This window comes from Embiotoca jacksoni, unplaced genomic scaffold, assembly GCF_022577435.1.
Source record: "Embiotoca jacksoni isolate LCO1_2020_lvr unplaced genomic scaffold, fEmbJac1.0.p SCAF_1, whole genome shotgun sequence".
NCBI classification, from domain to species: Eukaryota; Metazoa; Chordata; class Actinopteri; family Embiotocidae; genus Embiotoca; species Embiotoca jacksoni.
This window is the reverse complement of record NW_027185229.1, coordinates 15,288,121-15,298,192: the sequence shown is the minus strand read 5'-3', so window position 1 is coordinate 15,298,192 and position 10,072 is coordinate 15,288,121. Positions and strand designations below refer to the sequence as shown.

At 41.2% G+C, this 10,072-nt stretch overlaps 1 protein-coding gene across 2 annotated transcripts in view; it reads left to right on the top strand.

Annotated features, from left to right (window-relative positions):
- The first annotated feature begins 8,040 nt into the window (after window positions 1–8,040).
- The window catches only part of LOC138193158 (bis(5'-adenosyl)-triphosphatase-like), a 276,788-nt gene continuing 274,756 nt past the window's right edge, over window positions 8,041–10,072 (top strand). For both annotated transcript variants that reach the window (XM_069141228.1, XM_069141058.1), the window contains exon 1: window positions 8,041–8,086. The gene's annotated coding sequence lies outside the window, so the exon portion shown is untranslated. The remainder of the gene's footprint in view (window positions 8,087–10,072) is intronic.

Sequence of the window (10,072 nt, the reverse complement as noted above, 5' to 3'; positions counted from 1 at the left end):
CATTAACCAGTTAAATATTAATATAGGATATTGATCAAGTGCAGGACAGTTTTACTCAAAGTATTCTTTTCAAACCATTTGACTAAACCTTCTTCCTCCATCGACCTGAGGGTCAATACCTACAATCTCATTATACTACAGCTGCATCATAACCAATAAATGAGAATCAATGCTTTTCAGTATCAGAATGTTCTTTCCAGTCTGTGCTGCAGCTGGCAAACCAGCTTCAATACCTTGGAGTACTAACTCAACTTTTGAGCTTGCTAGTTTGATTTATTTATTTAAAATAACAGTTCTGTCGACAATAACAACATGAGTTAACATGTTAATAAGGTAACATGAACAATTACTCATCCCTTATGTAACAACAGAAACAATGGATAATAAGTATCAGCAAAGTATTTCATTTTTGCTTCAGCTCTGTGAAAATCTAAATTTGGCCTGTGCTGCAGAGCTTTCTGTGCAAGATTTGGTGCTCGGTAAATTTAGAAATAGATAATCTGATGTTTTTTGTTTTTTTTACAGTTTACAGTGTTTTTTAAAAAATAGAATATACAAATGTACTGTATTGTAGTCAGTTCAGTCTAATTCTCACAGTGGATGAAGATTTTCATTTAGGTGCACCATCACAATAATTTAGCTGCACCCAAAATTCTTCACTGCAAACTTTTGGCACTGCAATGATACATTTTAAGTATTCATTTTTTCAGATCTGCTAGATATTGGCAACATGTTGTCAAATCGTGTCCTGCTGAATGCTCAAAAGCTGGTTGAAAAGCTCTGAGACACCTTTACTGCTCCTTGGAATAAATTGTAGCTCACGATAAGCAAAATGTATCGACACAAAATTCAGGAACAATTTTGCTCGAAGGACAGTATGATTTATTTTTATTGTAAAGTTTAGATCATAATAAACATGTACAGCTACATTAAGAGTTTATACTACTCAGCCTGCTTTCATTTGTCAAAATTAATGCAGGTGTCGGCAGGTTTTAAGCCAATCCCAAAAGCCTTTATGATGTATTACTGCATTGGGAAAATTCTGCTCATAAAAGGCTGCAGCCTTCAAACTAGCAATGGACTTTTGCTGTTTGAGTCACATCCACTTTGCAGCCTTTTGCGTGGGTAAACTGTTGGTTTACTTTTGGTTGTTCTTGAACAAAACAGAGGAAGGTTAACTTTCAATCTTGTAATTACAGTTACCAACAAAACTTTGTCGATACCGTCTAACCCTCCCACAGGCAACTCAGCTGCCTGCCGCTAAAACACATTCAGAGCCAAGCTTCCTTTCTGTGTCCTTAATCATACTGCTCTTCCTAGGGGTGATTTCAGATTAAATAAAATGACCCAAAACTCAAAATGACATTGCGCATCATTTATGTCAAATAATGTTCCTCTGAGGGGTTTAAATAAATGTCTGCTCACCCCGACCTGTAGGACTGAAAATGTTTTGTCGCACTTGACAGATTTTTTGCTCACATGTGAAATCAAAATGGTTCTGCCCGGGACGCACGGCCTACGCGGCGTGTGCATTACCACTCCAGCTCTGCACAGCCGCAGCTCGCTTGCATCTGTGTGTCCACAGTGGCAGCATGTCTCCAACAGTGCTGCTGCTGCAGGTCCTAACATGGAATCAGTGATTTTAGCTTTGATACTAGCCATCAATATTGAATGTTTCAGATATGACAAGTGAGGAGTTGTAACCAAAGAGCAGGCGTGTGATTTATATTTCTCCTTACACCAAGAGAGATCCACAGACGCATACACCAACACAGACGAAATAGAGGGAGAGGGAGAGAGCATCGAGAATACACTGCCCTTCACCCGTTACATTATCCCCATAATATAATCAGAGCATACGTTGTGTTTCTACACGAGGCACATGATGCAACACACACGCCACACAGGTAGTGTACCCTGGGCCTACTACTCTGGAGCCCTGTCGGTTTGTGATCTGACCCAGGATTTCTGTTTTGTGAAAAAAGGAGATATCGATTTTGACTGACAGCTTCAGGTCAAAACTGAATTTCGTTAAATTCAATGTACATTACCATCAGCCACAGCTGTAAGTTGTGATTATTGCCTAGTATGCATGCAGACATCCGCATCAATATCGTGCCTACACAGGAGACTAGCATGAACATTGGCCAAGCAGTGACAATAACTTCAGTCTGTGTCTACAAAGGCATTCGGGTGCTGCACAAAGTACAATAAGAGCCAAACTCATCACTGAATTACCAGGTATACAATGGAAGAAAATAAACTCAGCGCAAAAATTGGCACCAGGTAATGATTACGTGCACATGCCACAATTAAGTGGCCTGTGTTAAAAGATGGATTGATTAAAACAGAAGCATATTCTTCCAGTCAAACGTGTGGAAAACAAGGCTGAAATGCCTCTTATGTTGACACGCTGTTTAGGTTATTAACCCGCCCGTTAAGCTGCCCATTGCCGACCTTTCTTTCAACTGCCCTCAAGTCAACCAAGTTGGGGAATCAGTGCAGACATTCAAGTTTCTTAAGTAATAATATAACTCTGTTGAAAAAAAACAAAAAAAAACATTCTGTTTCTTTGGACGACATATCTGATTTTTTTTTTTTGGGGGGGAGGGTTTTCCTGATTTTACAGTAAAACAGCATCAATATCCCGATTAGAAGCATGTGTCTGATCTGTGAGTGATTCAAGTTGTGGATACCAGCTGACACAGAACCACCAGAGGACTGCCAAATTGTCCCTCATTGCATACGTAAAGGGGTGGACCATATGGGCAATTTTATAGAGGTGTATGGAACTTTTACTACCCTCCAGTTTGATGTAAGATAATGTAACTAGCTGCCCGTCCTTACCAGTGTGTGTTGGCCTTTGATGCTCTGAGCTCTCGGACAATGATTGTGTTGATCTATAACCTGACCCCCTGGAGATGGAGAGGTCTCAGTCCCAAACTGAAGAAGTACCTCTCCACTGGGTACATGTGCACTCAAGCTGGTAGAATGACCCGGAGTGATTATGAACTACAATTGTCAGAGGTACTAAGCAATTAATACCTCTTTATAAGAATTAATGACGCAGAGTCCAGCAACAGACTCCTGCCTAACAGACCACAAAACAGACATCAATGACAGATTCATGAGTTCTCACTGGCCATTTGAAACGCATTTTAGGCAATTGCCGTGTTAAGATGAAGAAACTAGACAATTGGAGTACCAATGACAAGTCACAGCACAGCCCAGTTCGAACAATAAAAAGACCACACACAATTAGAAAGAACTACAGCAAGCCCACTCAACTACAAAGAATCCAGAATCCACGGAGCTGGTTGTCGACCACCATACCGACATTTTCAACGCAATGTTTTAGAAATGAGGCCACGAGTGTTCAATTAGGTAGGTTAATGTTTTCCACTTTAATCTGAGGGCTGAGCTGGAGTTTGCATCCATGTCTGTCAAGAACCATACATACGTAAGACTTTGAAGGAAGATTCTGAGTAGCTCGCTGAGGGTTCGATCAAAATATCCAGTGTTTCCCACACATAGACTTACTTGTGCAGGCCCTTCAGGTACTTGTACACTGATGACGAGCCAAGTATATTTTAGAGTATTTTTTGCAAGAGTGACGCTATCAATGTGATTGATTAACAAGAGGACAATCTCCTCTCGTTCTCCTTCACCCGTGTCTGCCCTGCACTGTGTCGGAGGGGGGGAGGGAGGGGGCAGGCAGGGTTGAGCTCCACCCTTCAAGAAACACAGAGATCAGAGAGACTAAAACTGAAAAGAAACAGGTGCTCATAAATTAGCAAAATAATATACATACAATAGTTTTGGCTGGACCAGAACAGCGGGGCCAGAGTTATAAAGTATCTGTCACTGAGTGAGAGAGATCAAAGTTAGACCACTGGTCAGCTTATTGCCATGACTTTTCAAATTCAAAACATACAGGGAAAAAAAAACATCCACATGCTGTTGAATTTAAGCTGTTGTGATGCAGAATATACTGTATGTGTTGAGTATCAATTTGTTATTGTTCACATAACAGAAGCATATTTAGCTGGTTTGGGTGGAGTTCAGCTATGAATAAATGTTGCTCAACATGAGGACCTCTGACCTAATAAAACAGAAAGATGATTCACAATATGAATGACAGTAGACAATGCTTCAAATATGGAAGCGAGAAAAGAATTACAAATTCTAAAATATGGATGCTTCACAAAAAATATTTAAGCCAACAGCACATGAGATCTATACTGATCTATTTTCATCACTGTTTAAAGGTGTGCATTCACGTTTAGTGTCATGTATACAGTGTCCTTCCCAAAATGAAATCGTCACAATCTCCCCTTCTGTTCCTCAGTTATGGTATTGAATACTAGCCAGGATTTTTGCAGGACATTATGATGTCAAAGTAAAGTCGACCTTTGACCTGTTGGATATGAAATGTCATCACTTCAGTGTTATATCCTGTTTGGCATTTGTGAGAATTATGTCCAAACTACAGCATGCATTCTTCAGTTATGACTACAAAGGTGTTTTGTGAGGTCACAGTGACCTTAAACCACCAAAATCGAATCGACTCACCTTTGAGTCCAAGTGTACATGTGTGCAAAATAAGATAAGATATGTAAGATATCACATTTACAACAATGGACACGGTGACGTTTATTACTGACCCTTAACCATTCAGACCAAGTGAACTTTTTTGTCGAATTTAAAAAAGAAATTCCGTCTGTCCGTTAATAAGATATCACATTCTCAAGAACGAGATGCACAAACGGACAACTCGAAAGCATTATGTTTCCAAGCCAGGCCTCTCGCTGGTGTAAAGGAATAAAAATGGAAAGTACAGCCCCCTTAAAGCTTCAAAGGTGTTAAAATCTTTTGTCAGATGAAAATGATTATCCTTCTTCAGAGATTCAGAGAAAGTGCGGTGAGACAGAGATTTGACTGGAAGAATCGTGAGTCTTTCAGCAGGAAGACAGTTTAATAGTGTGTCAGTCTGTCTTAGAGCAGATGCTGGATCATTCCTGTCTGACTTCTCCCTTCTCACATCTGGATGACAATTCATCAATTCTGTGATACATTTATCTGCTGCTATCAAGCTCTCATGCTGAGGCTGACAAATTGTTACTTTTATTTGACAGAAGTCTCTTATTGGCGGTCGTCTGACCATGAAAGTTTTTTTTTTTCCACTTTCAAGGCAATTAATTTACAGCCGATATAAAAAGCTTCATAAACTTAGCAGCTGCTCATGTGTAGTGCTATCTTTCACATGTTTAGGCAGCTACAAAATCACCCTTGTCTATTTAACTCTTCTTAAATTAATAGGGGTGTTAATGTGCCCCGTGATGGCCATCATGTGCAACTCTGCATGGGGTTGGGTTTGTTCTACTGACATGGTATTGCTCTGTTGCAGCCTGGGACTGGAATTGCTCGCTCTGCAGTGCAACACACTCCACAGAAGCCGAATGTTAGAATTGGAATGGACATATCTATAAATACAATTTCTGAAGCCTAATATATTTGGCTGCTTCAAATCAAGGAGGCGCACCGCGAGTGGTTGGACCTTCTTTCTGTCAACATTAAAGGAACATAATTACACATTTGAAAAGGTTGTTACAAGACTAAACACATAACATAAATAGTATAAATAAATAAATAATCAAAACTTTGCCATGTTAAAAAAAAAAGAAAGAGGGGAAATGTATGTTTAAATAAATATTAATATAGCCAGTGAACCTTCAGTCAATCCTTTCTAGATTGGCAGTCAGTGTACTGGGAGTAGGCCATATTTGTTATTAAAACGCATCACATTGGCATTTTGGTTGCTGATTGAATTTTGATTATTTTTCAGGGAGGTATATCAGAAATAGCCGAGGACCTAAGAGGTAGGAATAAACAATGTCATCACTGAAAACATCCCTGATGGGAATCTGTGCATTTTGCTCTTTCGTGTGTACAAGGTCAAATTTGATTGGATTTGTAGGCTATATCTCTATTAATCTTCTGAGAGTCAATAAAACAAATTTTATAGTAATCTGATGAATACATAATTTTTATTTTTATTTCACCATTTCATATATTGTAAAGATCGTTGATGGTTCGAATGGATTTTACTTTGCTGTATTAAATCTATATTTAGGGCCCGAGCACCAAAGCCCTATTGTTATTTGTAAAGTTTTTTTTTTTTTTTTTCCCTGAAAGTTTAATTGCATTTGTGGAGGCTTTATCATATTCAAAAACTCATAAAAGTTTTTACACACATCTCTCCTGGCGAAAAATGTTGTATTCTAGTGGCGAGTGGCCGTGGCCAAATGGCTCGCTAGCGCCCCCTAAAGAGATGTACTTTAACGAACTTGTCCTAGGGATTTTGTCGGACCGACTTGAAATTTTTTTCTGTGCACAGTGAAACTGTTTGGGATTAAAAGTCATCAAAAGAATTTTGTTTTCGGCGATGCGTGTGCCCGTAGCATGGCGGCCATTTTGAGGGCCTCGCCATGAAATTACAAGTTGCCTTAAATCTTATGTACATGGACCGACCTTCTCCAAACATCACAGGTATGATAACAGCCCGAAGACACCTGTGCGGTAATATTCACTCAGTCATAGCGCCACCTGGTGGCAAACGGAAATGACACTTTTCATACTTTCACATGCTCCGTCGAGCTGGTTGGTCCCATGAACCTAAAGTCGGGATCAGAATAACTTAAACATGTGGTTGATGATGTATTGAGAAATCACATACTTCGTGAGACGATACGTCTGATATGTGTTTTGCGAGTGGGCGTGGCCAAATGGCTCGCTGGTGCCCCCTAAACTGCAGCCCCGAGCACCCAGTTTCACCTACACGCACCAAATTCGTTGGACTGGTGTATCACACCGAGATGTGCCGAAAAGTCTCTGAGCATAAATTAATTTGTTTTCGTCGACGGGTGTGCCCGTGGCGTGGCGGCCATTTTGAGCGTCTCGCCATGAAACTACAAGTGACTGTAACTTTTATGCACATACTCCGATCTTCCTCAAACATTACGTCTTTGGTAACAGTCAACTCCCTGAAGACACCTGTATGGTAATATTCGCTCATAGTCGTGGCGCCCCCTGCCGGAGACAGGAAATGAGACAAAAAAATGCACGTCGGGGAGCCGGCGTCGGGAGACCACGCGCAGCGTGCGAGGGCCCGCATATCACTGCTTGCAGTTTTAATTGTTTTTCTTCCTGTTTTGCATCTCTGCCTATTCCTTCAGCTCATTTGCTCATTCAGTGGCAGCAGGAGGTTCGGTGAGGCATTATGGGGAAAAGCGATGGAATTCATTCTCTGCTCAAGATATCACAATTGTCCTGACCTGCAGTGTTGGTCAAGTTGGTCATGAAAGCGGCGCATTATAATTGGTCATCCTCCTGAGACCATAATATACACACAAGATTTCACAGAAATTTGGTCAGTGTAACGTTTTGTTCTTCATGATTTTAAAATTAATTCTGGGAGTACTGAATGGACCGAGAGACTGGTCATTCAACGTCACACTGATTCATTAGACTTTTCGTCTTTGTTTCTGTTTGAGGCAGGTCGCTGCAACGTAAAGGACAAGAGGGAGTGGGTTATCATTGTACACATTTCATGATAATGACCCAACAATTGGAAAAAATAATTTTTTTTTTTTGGATATTACAGCTACTTATGGAAAAAAAGGTTTTAATAATTACAATGACTAACATTTTATAAGGAATTAATACAATTACACTGAGGCATTTTATGACTGTTTTTGTAATTTGTTGTTGTTCTGTGTATGCACATTGTAGGCCTATTTGTTTGAAAAAAAAAGACTCTTGGAAAAATACTTCTTTGATCTCAGTGACACAATCTCTTAACATAAAGGATGCAAACGCATTTTTGAGGTATAATTAAATCAGAAACCAAAGTCAAATATGTTCAAAAGTATTCCTTATTTGCAGTAAACGCAACGTAAAGCTTGTTCTTCTTGTGCTCTGGTACTTGTAGTTTTTTTTTAAACGCGGCAGAGTCTTGTTTGGCCGGCTACGGCGCGTACATCAAACTACACTTCCCATAATGCAAAGTGCCCCCCAGCGATAGAAGGTGAGTTACACACAGCGTTGAACGTGCTTTTTTTTTTTTTTTTTTTTTTTAGAAACAAAGCGTCCCGTCTAATGGTGTTGAATTCGGCGATAAACGAAGCTGTGAAGGTTTCGTTGTCCATTTGACCGGAACTGCACATTAACAGAGAAGCGAGCCGGCACGGCTGAAGGAAGCGGTTCCCCCTCCCCCGAGCTCCATTCGTGTATTCACACGGCAAACCGAAACATCCGCGAGCACTTCAAGTCCCTTTAAAAAAAAAAAAAAAAAAGGACGTTTTTGAACATTTCAGATATCGACCGTGTGCATTTCCAGAGCTCGAACCCGCGTGTGTGTCCTCGGCACTTTGCCCCGGTCGAGCGTCGGGAGGAAGCAAAGCGCTCCGCTGCTCCGGGGAGCTGGAAGCCGGGGCGAAACGGGCAACTCGCTAAAGCCCTCACCGCCGGGGTGCTGCCGTTCAAAGTGGAACAACACGGACGTTTAATTGCAACGGGCAGCAGGCCTCCTTTCGGATAACGTTAAAAGACGAGAGCTGTTTCTTAAATTGGGCCGGATGATAAATAGTTAAATGGTTTTGTAATTATTAAAAGGACGGATTAACCCCCCCCTCCCCCCCACCGACGCCTCGCTTCCTTCGCAATAAGGCGATCTTTAAAACGCAGTGTTGCGTATTGTATTTATTTGCAGCTTTTGTTCCCTCTCTTAAGCCGAAGTTTCAAGTGATTCGCAAAAGATTTGACCGGGATGTTCATTCTTGATGGAGAGAAATGTACATTTTGCTATTAAGCACAGCAAATAACAAGCTTTTGGGAATTTGTATAAGGAGATCGGTGGGACAGGAGAGACATGTTCTGGATAGTGTACGCTGTTGCGTGTACGGGGAGAGGAGGGGAGGGGAGGGGAGGGGGGGGGGACGTTAACACGCTGCTGGGTCTACTACAGGTCTGACATTATATTTAAAAACCAAAACAGTTTTAGTGCATTCCGTTTTAATATGAATCTGTACAATTAAGACTGCGAGAAAAATAATATTTCACGGCCCCCCCCCCCCCCCCCCCCCCCCCCCCCCCCCGCATTCAGCTCGCGCTGCCTGATAGTTGACGTGACACTTGAGTGGGTTATTTATTTATTTCTATGTACATTTTTTAATTTTCTAATTATGCATTTCTCCAAACTTCGATCTCCGCCGGCGTTAATTTGTGCGCTGTGGTAAAAAAAAAAAAAAAAAGCACACCTGTACGCGGGTTTGTAATGAAGAAGCTGCCGGTAGGGACTTGAGAATTCTTTCCACATCCTAAACCCCCTGCGGGGACATCTCCAGAGCCCAGTGTAACATGGCCAGTTTTAAACAATAAAAAAATAAAATAAAAAAAAAAAAAAAAAATCGTTTTTAGATCGCTGTTGAGTTTCCAGAGAGTAATGCCCTACGCACTGTGTCAAGTGAGGGACGTTTTTAAAGGCACTTATTTGTACAGGAGCGATTGGAAGGCATGTTTCAGCCAGCTGAGAAGAGGCAGTTTCCATCACTTTTTTTTTTTTGGACCATAAAACCATTGACCTTGAATTGTGTGAGCAACAATACACGGGATCAATTCTAAGGTGGAGGAAATGTCTTTCGACCGGTGATTTTTTGTTTTTTTTTGTTTCTTCTTTTCTGCCTGCTGTACCGGCGGTGTGATGGGACCGCCCCGTAAGCCCCCGCTCCATTTGATGGGATAGTACGGCCATTGTATTTGTCGTAGGTATTTTACTTGCGCATTGGTCTTTTTTTTTTTTTTAAGTTTAAGATAAGCTTTTTTTTTTTTTTTTAAATCGGAAGCTTATGACCAGCTGCGGAGCTCTGCGAACACGTTGCGGATTTCAGAGCGGGCGTCGGCGACCCCGTCAGCGGTGGCCAAGCGTGTCACCTGCAGGCCTCCGAGCTGAATCCCGTTTGACTGCGTGGCCTCCTGTGTTGTGGCCCTTTTTTTTTTTTTTTTGTAGGTGAGC